This window comes from Ambystoma mexicanum, chromosome 1p (genome assembly GCF_040938575.1).
Source record: "Ambystoma mexicanum isolate Mex_15411 chromosome 1p, UKY_AmexF1_1, whole genome shotgun sequence".
Lineage (NCBI taxonomy): Eukaryota > Metazoa > Chordata > Amphibia > Caudata > Ambystomatidae > Ambystoma > Ambystoma mexicanum.
This window is the reverse complement of record NC_090921.1, coordinates 33,715,199-33,721,198: the sequence shown is the minus strand read 5'-3', so window position 1 is coordinate 33,721,198 and position 6,000 is coordinate 33,715,199. Positions and strand designations below refer to the sequence as shown.

At 55.9% G+C, this 6,000-nt stretch overlaps 1 protein-coding gene across 1 annotated transcript in view; it reads left to right on the top strand.

Annotated features, from left to right (window-relative positions):
• Positions 1 to 377: 377 nt before the first annotated feature.
• LOC138565287 (zinc finger protein 665-like) overlaps positions 378 to 6,000 on the top strand; it is a 124,049-nt gene continuing 118,426 nt past the window's right edge. Inside the window, exon 1 of the mRNA XM_069642968.1 lies at positions 378 to 451. The gene's annotated coding sequence lies outside the window, so the exon portion shown is untranslated. The remainder of the gene's footprint in view (positions 452 to 6,000) is intronic.

The following is a 6,000-nucleotide window of genomic DNA, read 5'->3' as shown; positions in this document are numbered from 1 at the left end:
TAAGGAGTGGCAGGCCCCTCCCTGACTAGCAGCACGGGGGGAGGGGAGGCTGACACATGAAAGCAAGTATAAGGAGTGGCAAGCCCCTCCCTGACTAGCAGCAGGGGGGGAGGGGCACATGAAAGCAAGTATAAGGAGTGGCAGGCCCCCTCCTGACTAGCAGCAGGGGGGAGGGGCACATGAAAGCAAGTATAAGGAGTGGCATGCCCCTCCCTGACTAGCAGCGGGGGGCGGGCGGGGGGGAGGGGGCTTCCGGGGCTGATGGCAGCATAGGCCGGATCATGGCAGGGGCTCGGAGTTCAGTGTCTGAGGCCGGAAGTGCGCAGTACAACTTCCGGGTCGTGCCCCGGCCCCGTGCTGCCTCTTCCGATGGGACCCGGAAGTGAACTCCCTCCCACAGCATGTCACTTCCGGAACCCTCGCACACCGTTGGGCTTGCAGGAGAAGTGAGGTAAGCCCCCCTTCCCCCTCATAAAAGCACAGGTGGCTCAGCGCCCCTCCCCCCCGTGTCCCCAGCGCCCGCCTCCTCATCCGACACCCTGAATTCCAGCCTGCCTCGTGCTTAAAACCCCCCCGACCCCCATCCAACGCCAGCATCTGCTCGAATCTCCCCAAAAGTGCAGCCCCCCCCCGGCTCCCCATCTCCCTCCCCACTCAGTCCCCCCCCATCCCAATGCACTCTTACCCTCCCTCCCACCCCGAGCTACCCTGGTGTCTGCCACCCTGAGGTGTCCCAGCCACCCCACAAGACACCCCTCTGCGATAGAGCCCCCGCCAGCATAGCCCCTGCATCGCAATCTCTCCCCCTGAATGCCACATCCTCGCACTCCCCAGTGCACCCCCTATTACACCCCCCCTCCCAATGCACTCTTACCCTCCCGCCCACTGTGAGCTGTCCCCTGCCACCCTGAGGTGTCCCTGCCACCCCACAAGACACCCCTCTGCGATAGAGCCCCCGCCAGCATAGCCCCTGCATCGCAATCTCTCCCCCTGAATGCCACATCCTCGCACTCCCCAGTGCACCCCCTATTACACCCCCCCTCCCAATGCACTCTTACCCTCCCACCCACTGTGAGCTGTCCCCTGCCACCCTGAGGTGTCCCTGCCACCCCACAAGACACCCCTCTGCGATAGAGCCCCCGCCAGCATAGCCCCTGCATCGCAATCTCTCCCCCTGAATGCCACATCCTCGCACTCCCCAGTGCACCCCCTATTACACCCCCCCTCCCAATGCACTCTTACCCTCCCACCCACTGTGAGCTGTCCCCTGCCACCCCAGAAGACACCCCTCTGCGATAGAGCCCCCGCCAGCATAGCCCCTGCATCGCAATCTCTCCCCCTGAATGCCACATCCTCGCACTCCCCAGTGCACCCCCTATTACACCCCCCTCCCAATGCACTCTTACCCTCCCACCCACTGTGAGCTGTCCCCTGCCACCCCAGAAGACACCCCTCTGCGATAGAGCCCCCGCCAGCATAGCCCCTGCATCGCAATCTCTCCCCCTGAATGCCACATCCTCGCACTCCCCAGTGCACCCCCTATTACACCCCCCCTCCCAATGCACTCTTACCCTCCCACCCACTGTGAGCTGTCCCCTGCCACCCTGAGGTGTCCCTGCCACCCCACAAGACACCCCTCTGCGATAGAGCCCCCGCCAGCATAGCCCCTGCATCGCAATCTCTCCCCCTGAATGCCACATCCTCGCACTCCCCAGTGCACCCCCTATTACACCCCCCCTCCCAATGCACTCTTACCCTCCCACCCACTGTGAGCTGTCCCCTGCCACCCTGAGGTGTCCCTGCCACCCCACAAGACACCCCTCTGCGATAGAGCCCCCGCCAGCATAGCCCCTGCATCGCAATCTCTCCCCCTGAATGCCACATCCTCGCACTCCCCAGTGCACCCCCTATTACACCCCCCCTCCCAATGCACTCTTACCCTCCCACCCACTGTGAGCTGTCCCCTGCCACCCCAGAAGACACCCCTCTGCGATAGAGCCCCCGCCAGCATAGCCCCTGCATCGCAATCTCTCCCCCTGAATGCCACATCCTCGCACTCCCCAGTGCACCCCCTATTACACCCCCCTCCCAATGCACTCTTACCCTCCCACCCACTGTGAGCTGTCCCCTGCCACCCTGAGGTGTCCCCTGCCACCCTGAGGTGTCCCTGCCACCCCACAAGACACCCCTCTGCGATAGAGCCCCCGCCAGCATAGCCCCTGCATCGCAATCTCTCCCCCTGAATGCCACATCCTCGCACTCCCCAGTGCACCCCCTATTACACCCCCCCTCCCAATGCACTCTTACCCTCCCACCCACTGTGAGCTGTCCCCTGCCACCCCAGAAGACACCCCTCTGCGATAGAGCCCCCGCCAGCATAGCCCCTGCATCGCAATCTCTCCCCCTGAATGCCACATCCTCGCACTCCCCAGTGCACCCCCTATTACACCCCCCTCCCAATGCACTCTTACCCTCCCACCCACTGTGAGCTGTCCCCTGCCACCCTGAGGTGTCCCTGCCACCCCACAAGACACCCCTCTGCGATAGAGCCCCCGCCAGCATAGCCCCTGCATCGCAATCTCTCCCCCTGAATGCCACATCCTCGCACTCCCCAGTGCACCCCCTATTACACCCCCCCTCCCAATGCACTCTTACCCTCCCACCCACTGTGAGCTGTCCCCTGCCACCCTGAGGTGTCCCTGCCACCCCACAAGACACCCCTCTGCGATAGAGCCCCCGCCAGCATAGCCCCTGCATCGCAATCTCTCCCCCTGAATGCCACATCCTCGCACTCCCCAGTGCACCCCCTATTACACCCACCCCTCCTAATGCACTCTTACCCTCCCACCCACTGTGAGCTGTACCCTGCCACCCCACAAGACACCCCTCTGCGATAGAGCCCCCGCCAGCATAGCCCCTGCATCGCAATCTCTCCCCCTGAATGCCACATCCTCGCACTCCCCAGTGCACCCCCTATTACACCCCCCTCCCAATGCACTCTTACCCTCCCACCCACTGTGAGCTGTCCCCTGCCACCCCAGAAGACACCCCTCTGCGATAGAGCCCCCGCCAGCATAGCCCCTGCATCGCAATCTCTCCCCCTGAATGCCACATCCTTGCACTCCCCAGTGCACCCCCTATTACACCCCCCTTCCCAATGCACTCTTACCCTCCCACCCACTGTGAGCTGTCCCCTGCCACCCTGAGGGTTCCCTGCCACCCCACAAGACACCCCTCTGCGATAGAGCCCCCGCCAGCATAGCCCTTGCATCGCAATCTCTCCCCCTGAATGCCACACACTCGCACTCCACAGTGCACCCCCTATTACACCCCCCCTCCCAATGCACTCTTACCCTCCCTCACCCCTCCAGCTACCCATCACTGCAGCCGCTCCTGAACCCCCAGCCATGCATTGCACCCATCTTCCCCCACAGGGCACCCCACCTCCCTCCCCACTCAGTGCCCCCAATCTCAATGCACTCTTACCCTCTCTCCCACCTCGAGCTCCCCAATACTGCAGCCGGCTCCTGAACCCCCAGCCATGCATTGCACCCACCTCCCTCCCCATGCAATGCCCCCATCCACACTTACCCTCCCTCCCACCCTGGAGCTCCCTATCACTGCAGCCGGCTCCTGAACCCCCAGCCATGCATTGCACCCATCTCCCCCCCCACCAACCCCCCCACCTCCCTCCCCATGCAATGCCCCCATCCACACTCTTACCCTCCCTCCCACCCCGAGATCCCCAATACTGCAGCCGCTCCTGAACCCCCAGCAATGCATTGCACGCATCTTCCCCCACAGGGCACCCCACCTCCCTCCCCATGCAATTCCCCCCACAATTGCACTATTAACCTCTCTCCCACCCTGAGCTCCCCATCACTGCAGCCGGCTCCTGAACCCCCAGCCATGCATTACACCCATATCCACCTTGATGCAGCCAATAACGATACGAGGCTCGGGGTTTCTTTAAAGAAGGCTTCCACCTCCAAATTAGCATGCATTTCTAAAACTAAACAAACACCCCCACACCCTTGCATAGTGTGATACTTTCTGCACCCCACTGGCACGCCAGAATGGAAGGTTGGGCGTTTATGGTGGCCTTGGAGGGCTTTTTTGCTGGCTTACTCAAAAGTGCCATAGAATGCTTGCAGGGTAGGGAAACACAAAGCCATAATATGAGGAGGGAACGAATTGGCATTCATTTATGTTCTTGTAGCAGGAGTGTATGCACATTTTCTTACATTCACCTTCTGACGATAGAACAAAACCCGGGAATTCCACTTTAGTTTGATGGAAAGCATATTTGTCAGGTTTGCCCATAGACACTTTTTTTGAAGAGTTTCAAGAACCCATTGAACATGTCTTTCGTGTTCGGGTAATGTTCGTAAATAATCCAAGATATCTTTAAGATACACCACCACAAACTGATTGAATGCTTCTCAAAAGACATCATTAATAAAGTGTTGGGAAGTGGCTGCAGCGTTACACAACCTGAACGGCATCACCTGGTATTCAAGTAAACCATATCGGGTGCGAAATGACATTTATTGGATGTGTATTAAATTGTATGGACCCCTGAAGATCAAACTTAGTGTAAATATGAGCATAACAAACTTACTCTAGTAAACCTGGAATAAGCGGTAATGGGTACCTATTGTTAACTGTGATGTTATTTAACAATTCGTCAATACAAGGCCTTCATTCGTCAGACCCTTTTTGGACATAAAGGAGAAGCCGCAGGGGACTTAGAATGACGTATAGAACTGTTTTGTAGACATTCGTCCAAATAGTTACAGAGCTAAACATCTTCCTTTTCACTTAGGTTATAGATGCACCCACAAGGGGTTTGTGCTCCTGTTACGAGATCTATGGGGAAGTCATAATCTCGGTGAGGTGGTAACGCTGTTGCCTCTTTTTTTTTTTTTACTGAATACCTTTTTATGCTTTGCTTAACAGTGGTATGACCGGCTGTACAACTGCAATATATATGTCTAATGAGGTAAGTAGCCGCAGAGACCTCAGAATGCGAGATATTTTAGTCAGATTACATGACATGGTCTCGTCCTGAGGAACGGGATGAGCTTGAATACACTCTGGTTGAAATATCATAGTTCTCGGTACCCAGTCAACTAGCAGTGCATTGTAAAAAGGATGCAACACTACCAGCACAGAGGCAGGCGGCAAACGCCCACCCTGTCCATATCCACCTTGATGCAGCCAATAACTCTATACGAGGCTCAGGGTTTCGCACTCTGAAACACGATAGAAATAAAATATCAATAACTATAGGATTGTTCAAGTTAATCCATGGAGTTCCTAGTATAACCCCGAACAATGGGGCATCATCAATCAGGTCGATTGCCAAGACTTTGTTAGGTTTAAGATTGCAGATCAGGTGCAGGTCTATACAATATGTTCATCTACAGAGCTGGACAATGTCCGTCCCGTCTATGGCTTGTATGAGTTCTAGAGAATTATTGAGTACTGCAGGAATATTCAAAGTCCTGGCGTATGCAATATCAATATTATTGCCTGTGACTCCGGGAATCTAATAATGCATTGGTTTCGATAGGAGGTGATCCATTTCAAGAAATGGATATTCTTACCATAACATTTCATTTTGTCAATTGTATAGCGCCTTTCACCATGGGTGTGGTCCCAACGTGCTGTAGGTTGAACTCCATTGGAGGGACCAAAGTCTGGGACAGTTAGGAGCTAGTATGCGTGTGTGAATAGTGACCATTAAAGGTTATGAGAGCTTGGCTGAGTCCCTGCTAGCCATCCATGTCTAATTGCTATGTGTATGGATGGAGAGAGGAACACTAGGGAAATAAGCAGGGTGGGTGTGTGTAAGACGATAGTTGATTGTGTGTGCAGCTACGGTTTACATTTTGTTGTGAAAGGTAGCTACTTTCTTATGTTGTGCAGAGTGCAATTAGATTACTATGTCAAAGCAGATGCTGTACATGAGTTTGTATGGCATTGACATAAAATGGG